The sequence below is a fragment of the Bos indicus genome, chromosome 27 (assembly GCF_029378745.1).
Source record: "Bos indicus isolate NIAB-ARS_2022 breed Sahiwal x Tharparkar chromosome 27, NIAB-ARS_B.indTharparkar_mat_pri_1.0, whole genome shotgun sequence".
NCBI lineage: Eukaryota > Metazoa > Chordata > Mammalia > Artiodactyla > Bovidae > Bos > Bos indicus.
Genome location: NC_091786.1, coordinates 37,124,013 through 37,130,756, shown reverse-complemented (window position 1 = coordinate 37,130,756; position 6,744 = coordinate 37,124,013). Strand labels below are relative to the sequence as shown.

Genomic DNA, 6,744 nt, shown 5'->3' with positions numbered 1-6,744 from the left:
GTACCAACTTACACTTGTAAGCAGGACGTGTCCTTCACAAAGCTATTAGAATTACTCTCAGACCCATGAGAATTGTATTCTGTACCTGGCAGTCTTCTGTCCCTACGCTCTCTTGTAGGTTTCTGCATTTCTGAAAGAAGGTCACAGGCAATAACTTTAGGGTTAACGGACCCAGTTGCTACATTGCCTGAAACCAGTTCTGGCAGTTTTGAAACCTTGCAAAGACAAAAAAATGCAAGACCTTTATTGAAATATAAAACCTCTCCCTATTCCCCAGAGACGGGGGCGGGGGGGGGGGGGGGGGGGGGGGGGGGCCATAGTTCTTGAGGCGTTAGCCTACGGTGGATTCCCCTCTGCCAGGCAAAGGTGAAGCCATTGTTCTATTTCCTCCAGACTCTGTCTCTATAGTTTGTTTAGCACAGGTCTATTTCCTCCAGACTCTGTCTCTATAGTTTGGTTAGCACAGCTGGATGGGGGGCCAAGACAGCCAACAGCGTTGTCTCAGTACAGCCAGGAGGAAAGTGAAAGTGAAGTCACTCAGTCGTGTCCGATGCTCTGTGACCCCATGGACTGTAGCCTACTAGGCTCCTCCATCCATGGGATTTTCCAGGTAAGAATACTGGAGTGGGTTGCCATTTCCTTCTCTAGGGGATCTTCCCAACTCAGGGATCGAACCCAGGTCTCCCGCGTTGCAGGACGACACTTTACCGTCTGAGCCACCAGGGATGCAAGCTACAGCCAGGAGGGGAGGAGTCCAGTTTCCTCACTTTGCCAGCGTTGATCCCTAAGGGTGGGGTCATTACTGCTTGGGGGGTGGGTGGAGGTTCCAGCTCCCCATGTGCTCTCCGTGACACACATCATGGGGGTGACCTTGTCAACGCTGGGCAATGGAGAAAGTTTTGGTTCTTCTCTCTGCTCCTCTGACAGCCCCCAGGAGGGAGGCAGGGGCCTCCGGTTCCAGCCAGGGGAGGGTGGAGGTCCAAGCACCGCCTCAGCCATGGCTGGTGTGAGTGACTGTGGGTCCACAGCTTTTCTGTGCTGTCTGGCTAGGGTAGAGTACTGTCTTTAAGCTGTCTGTCTCATTTAGGAGATAGGCTGCCTTTCCCCTGCTCCTTTGGTAGTAGGAGCAGGCTTTCCTTGAGGGTTTTGTTTTGTTTTTTTCTTTTGGGTGGCACCTACTGGTGTTTCCAGGTGGCTCCCTCCTCCAGCTTCAAGTCTGGGAAATAGACGAGGCAAAAGAAAACCCAGAGAACTCACCGCCACTGCCTGGGACTTGAGGCCTCCCAGACCGTCTGCCTTCTCTCCACCTTCCAGATGCTTCTTAAGTGTGTTTTATGTGTAATGTCCAGGGTTTCCAGTTGTATTTAGCAGGAAGAATACAGAAAACCTGTTCATTCTACCTTCCCAGAGTGGCAGAACCTACCCGTTAAAAATTAAAATCCTGCCCTTTGGGGATATATTTTTAAGAAGACTTTTTAAAAAAATCACAAATGGCCTCTGAATCAGCAGCAATAACAGCAGCACTAATTCAAGCATATGAAGGTTTATAGGAGCAGAACCTCTTATAATCGCTCATGATTTAACAGCTATATTATTTAATTGGTAATTCAAATCACAAGGAAATTCATAGAGTGCTATTTATTTGTGTGAGGATCATAAACATTACTGTAAGCTAACTTAACAAGTCTAACTTTCCCCCATTTATTTATCTAATTGGGGGAAAACCTGTAACTAATGATTCTTTCTTTTAATCAAGCATTACTGTTTTATGGATCAGTCCAGATTCAGTAATGACAGTGCTTTCTAAGTATGCAGTCATTATAATATAATGTAGCATATGTATTTATCATTTTAACTGCACTAAACTATCTTTTGTATATTAACATGCCCACATAAATTTATCTGTAATCTCTCTTTTACTCTTATAACTTAATCCTATAATTGTTCTTGGGTTCAAGTACTATAAATACAATTTAAATTAAACCTTGAATTGTGATTCTACATGGAGAATCTCTCATTTACTAAGAAAAATTTTAAGAATGTCTAATTTTTGTTACTTATTATATAACAGTGTTTCATAAAAAGATTTTAGATGATTTTTTTGTTTGTTTCAGAAGCCAAAAACTTGGTAATCTTCCAAATTAAAAATTACTAATATATTAAAACTTTAGCAATAATAAACCTGATGGTCACTTTTCCTGTGTTATTCACACGTTTGCACAAGATATATCAATATTCAAATAGCTCTTCCATATGCCATTTTTTAAAAAATTTTTACTGGAGTGTAGTTGCTTTACAATGTTCTGTTAGTTTCTCTTATGTAGCAAAGTGAGTCAGCTCTACATACACGTGCATGCGTGCTAAGTCACTTCAGTCATGTCTGACTCTGTGCAACCTTATGGACTATAGCCCTCCAGGCTCCTCTGTCCATGGGATTCTCCAGGCAAGAATACTGGAGGGGGTTGCCATGCCCTCCTCCAGGGGATCTTCCTGAAAACCCAGGAACTGAACCCGTGTCTCTTATGTCTCCTGCACTGGCAGTCGAATTCTTAACTACTGGAGCCACCTGGGAAACCCGTATGTATACATACATCCCCCCTTTCTTGGATTTCCTTCCTACTTAGGTCACCTGGGCTATACTGTAGGTTCTCATCAGTTATCTACTTTCTACATTGCAGTGTGTATACATCAACCCCAGTCTCCCCATTCATCTCACCCCCCTTTACCCCCTTGGCATCCATATATTTGTTCTCCATGTCTGTGTCTCTATTTCTGCTTTGTAAATAAGATCACCTATACCAATTTTTCCGCTTATATTCCTTAATATGTGATATTTGCTTTTCTCTTTCTGACTTACTTCACTCTGCATGACAGACTCTAGGCCCGCCCATATTGTTGCAGATGGCATTCGTCCATTCTTTCCTAATGGCTGAATGGCAGAGCACTGCGTCTGTGTAGCACGTCTTCTTTGCCCATCCCTTTGTTGATGGCCATGTAGGTTGTTTCTATGTCCTGGCTCTTGTAAATAGTGCTGCGACCAACACGTGCCTTTTTAACTGCTTTTCTTAGTCTTACACGTGCTCATGCAGGTCGGATGACTTTCCATTTCAAATCCACATTCACCAACAATGCAAATATTTAGGCTCTTCATAAATGTTAAATTTGATTATATTTCAGTAATCTTTATTCCTCCTGCCTTTTAAGAACTTGTCCAATTCTGAAATTTTCAAATATTAATGCACTTTTTACTCAAAAATTAATCAATTACTCAAAACATCTATCCTGATTTATGATCACTGTAATACTTATGCCTTACAGTGTTTTCAAGCTTTTTTAAAAAAATTTATTTGGCTGCATTGGGTCTTAATTATGGCACACAGGATTTTTTTTTCTAGTTGTGGCCTGCAGGATCTTTAGTTTCAAGGTGGAACTCTTACCTGTGTCATGTAGGATCTGATTTCCTGCTCAGGGATTGAACCTGCACCCCCAGCACTGGGAGGGTGGAATCTTAGCCATTGGGCCACTGGGGACATGCTCTATTTTCAAAGTTTTTATTGCGTGAGAAAACACAGAAGTCATGTCATGTTATTAACTGCTTAATGATATAGTCAAACAATTATAGACACAGCATCCCTCCAAACAGTTCTCTGCAATTGTATTGAAAATTCAGCTTTCAATCAGGTTTTGAAAAACTTACATTTAACTCTACTTCATAAGCCTTTCATTACTTATTATAATCAACCCGACTTGGCCTCCTTTTTAGGCGTACTTAAAGGACCTGAGAAATCACCCCCATTTGGGTCTGGTCATGACGGCCTCCAACAGCAGAAGTTTTCCACCAGTAACAGCCCTACCTCATCCCAGGACAAGAGCGGGAACAGGATTTGTTTACACTAATCTGAGTCCAATGGCTCTTAGAGTAAACAAAACAAAACACTGTGTTTATCAGACCAGATGGTAATCTAAGTTCCGTGAAAACATTAGATTTAAAAATTGTTGCTTTTCAAACTTTGATCTGCTAAGAGTATTAATAATACCAATTGAGAGTACTTAAATTTGTTTAAAAGGAAGATAACCGACTCAAAGGACATGAGTTTGTGCAAACTCCAGGAAATAGTAAAGGACACGGAAGCCTGGTGTGCTGTAGTCCGTGGGGTCACAAAGAGTCGGACACAATTTAGCGACTGAACAACAACTGGTGCTGCTGCTGCTGCTAAGTCGCTTCAGTCGTGTCTGACTCTGTGCGACCCCATAGACGGCAGCCCAGCAGGCTCCCCCGTCCCTGGGATTCTCCAGGCAAGAACACTGGGGTGGGTTGCCATTTCCTTCTCCAGTGCATGAAAGTGAAAAGTGAAAGTGAAGTCGTTCAGTCCCATCCAACTCTTCGCGACTCCATGGACCGCAGCCCACCAGGCTCCTCCATCCATGGGATTTTCCAGGCAAGAGCACTGGAGTGGGGTGCCATTGCCTTCTCCGAACAACAACAACAGATGGCAAACACGTAAGGAAAGATGCTCTACATCCTATGTCATGAAGGAATTACGCATTTCAACCATGAGACGCCAGTGCACACCTGTTAGAACAGCCCAAACACAGAGCTCTGACAACATCAAATGCAGGTGAGCGTCTGGAGCATCAGGACGTATTTCCTTCATCACTGGTGGGGATAGAAAACGGTGCGGCTACTTGAGAAGACAGTTTGGCAAATTCTTACAACACAAAACATTCTCTTACCGTTAGACTCAACAACCATTCTCCTTAGTATTTACTCAAAATGAGCTGAAAACTTATGTCGACACAAAACCCTGCACACGGATGTTCATAGGAGCTTTATTCAGAATTGCCAAAATTGGGAAGCAGAGATCTCCTTCCGTGGATGATGGATAATTCACCTGTGGTACATTCAATCCTGGAAATTTATCCAGCAATAAAAAGAAATGCACCATCAAGTCATAAAAAGACAAGCAGGAACCTAAAATGTGTGTATTCTTAAGCAGAAGAAGCCAATGTAAAAAAAAAAAAAAGCCACATACTATACAATTCCAACTACATAACATTTTGGAAAAGGAAAATCTATGGAAATGGTAAAAAGATTAGTGGTTGGCAGGGGTTAGGGGGAGGAATGAGTGAATAGGGGAACACAGAGGTTTTCAGGCCGTGAAATGACTGTGTACAATATTATACTGGTGGATATAGTTTTCCAAATCCGTAGAAAGTGTTATACAATGCCAACAGAGCCCTAATGTAAACAACAGGCTTTGAGCGCTAATAATGGACCCATGTCAGTTCATCAGTTGTAACAAACGTGCTTGTTGATGGTGGAAAGTGGCTGGGGTACGTGGAAACTTCCCATATTCTGCTCAGTTTTGCTTTGAACTTAAAACTGCTCTAAAATAAAGTCTATTTGAAACATTTGAAAAATTGTTGCTTTTTCAACTTTCTGCTTATTAACAGTAGTAATACGCCAACTGGAATTAAGCCAATGTATTTAAAAATCCATCACAAGGAATACACGCTTTTTTAAAGGCAATTTGATTCATAATTCTATTCATCAAAGCTTTAAGGATGAACAGATATTGGTGAGGCAGGAAGCCTAGTCTCATCCTTTCTTTTTAATGTGTCATCTTTAACAACTTTAGTTTTTTCCAGTTTTTCTTTTTTAAAGACTCACTTTAGTTGAATGCTTTTTCTCATACTTTTTAAAATTATAAATTGTGAAACATTTCCACCTTCAGGAAAGTAGAGAAAACAATAGACAACCGCACATCCACCATTCATTCAGAAATGAATATTAACACTTCACTACTGCTCGGTTCATTAGCATAGTTAAAAGACAAGGTGCATTACATTTTCCATATCACATACTGTCTGTAACCTTATCCCATTTATATCATCTCTACATTCTTTCCTTGATCAGCCAACTCATGAGAAACCAGCAACCCTGTTGGTGAAGATCCTGTGAAGACCTGTTGTTCAAAGCAGTTTCTAAGCTGAGATATGGCTGGTCCCTCCTTCAAGGTCATGCAATCTAAAATTGCCCTTCATTCCTCTTAGATAAGGCATCATGATGTGAGCTCGTGACTAACTGGTCCATAGTCATGCATAACCATGATTTCTTCAGTTGGGTGTCTCTTATTTTGTTTTAATGTAACCCTAACATTTAATGTGGAGAAGGCAATGGCACCCCACTCCAGTCCTCTTGCCTGGAGAATCCCATGGACAGGGGAGCCTGGTGGGCTGCAGTCCATGGGGTCGCTAAGAGCTGGACACAACTGAGCGACTTCGCTTTCACTTTTCACTTTCATGCATTGGAGAAGGAAATGGCAACCCACTCCAGTGTTCTTGCCTGGAGAATCCCAGGGACGGGGGAGCCTGGTGGGCTGCTGTCTATGTGGTCGCACAGAGTCGGACTAGACTGAAGCGACTTAGCAGCAGCAGCAGCAACATTTAATGTAACATACACATAGAAAAGTATATAAATTGTAAGGCTGCAGCTTGACATCACTCAGATCACATGGTATCTTGTTAAATGAGAGAGATGCTACAATCCAGATATGATGAAAAAACCTAAATATAGTCTAAGAGTTTATAACAGGCGGTCTATGAATGCTATTTTCTTAATGTTTATAAGACACAAAATAAATATTTTATCAAAATATTTTATCAAAAATATGTGTAATAAGTATCCATACATGGGCACAAAGGTACATGAGGTAGGTAAGCATAACCTAGAAATAAATACGA

The 6,744-nt window shown here is 41.6% G+C and overlaps 1 long non-coding RNA gene across 1 annotated transcript; it reads left to right on the top strand.

The window, feature by feature from the left end:
* The first annotated feature begins 338 nt into the window (after positions 1-338).
* Positions 339-5,415, top strand: LOC139180135 (uncharacterized). Its single transcript, XR_011564446.1, has 3 exons — positions 339-610; positions 2,410-2,577; positions 3,764-5,415. It is a non-coding gene; the product is annotated as an uncharacterized lncRNA (long non-coding RNA).
* The last annotated feature ends 1,329 nt before the right edge of the window (positions 5,416-6,744 follow it).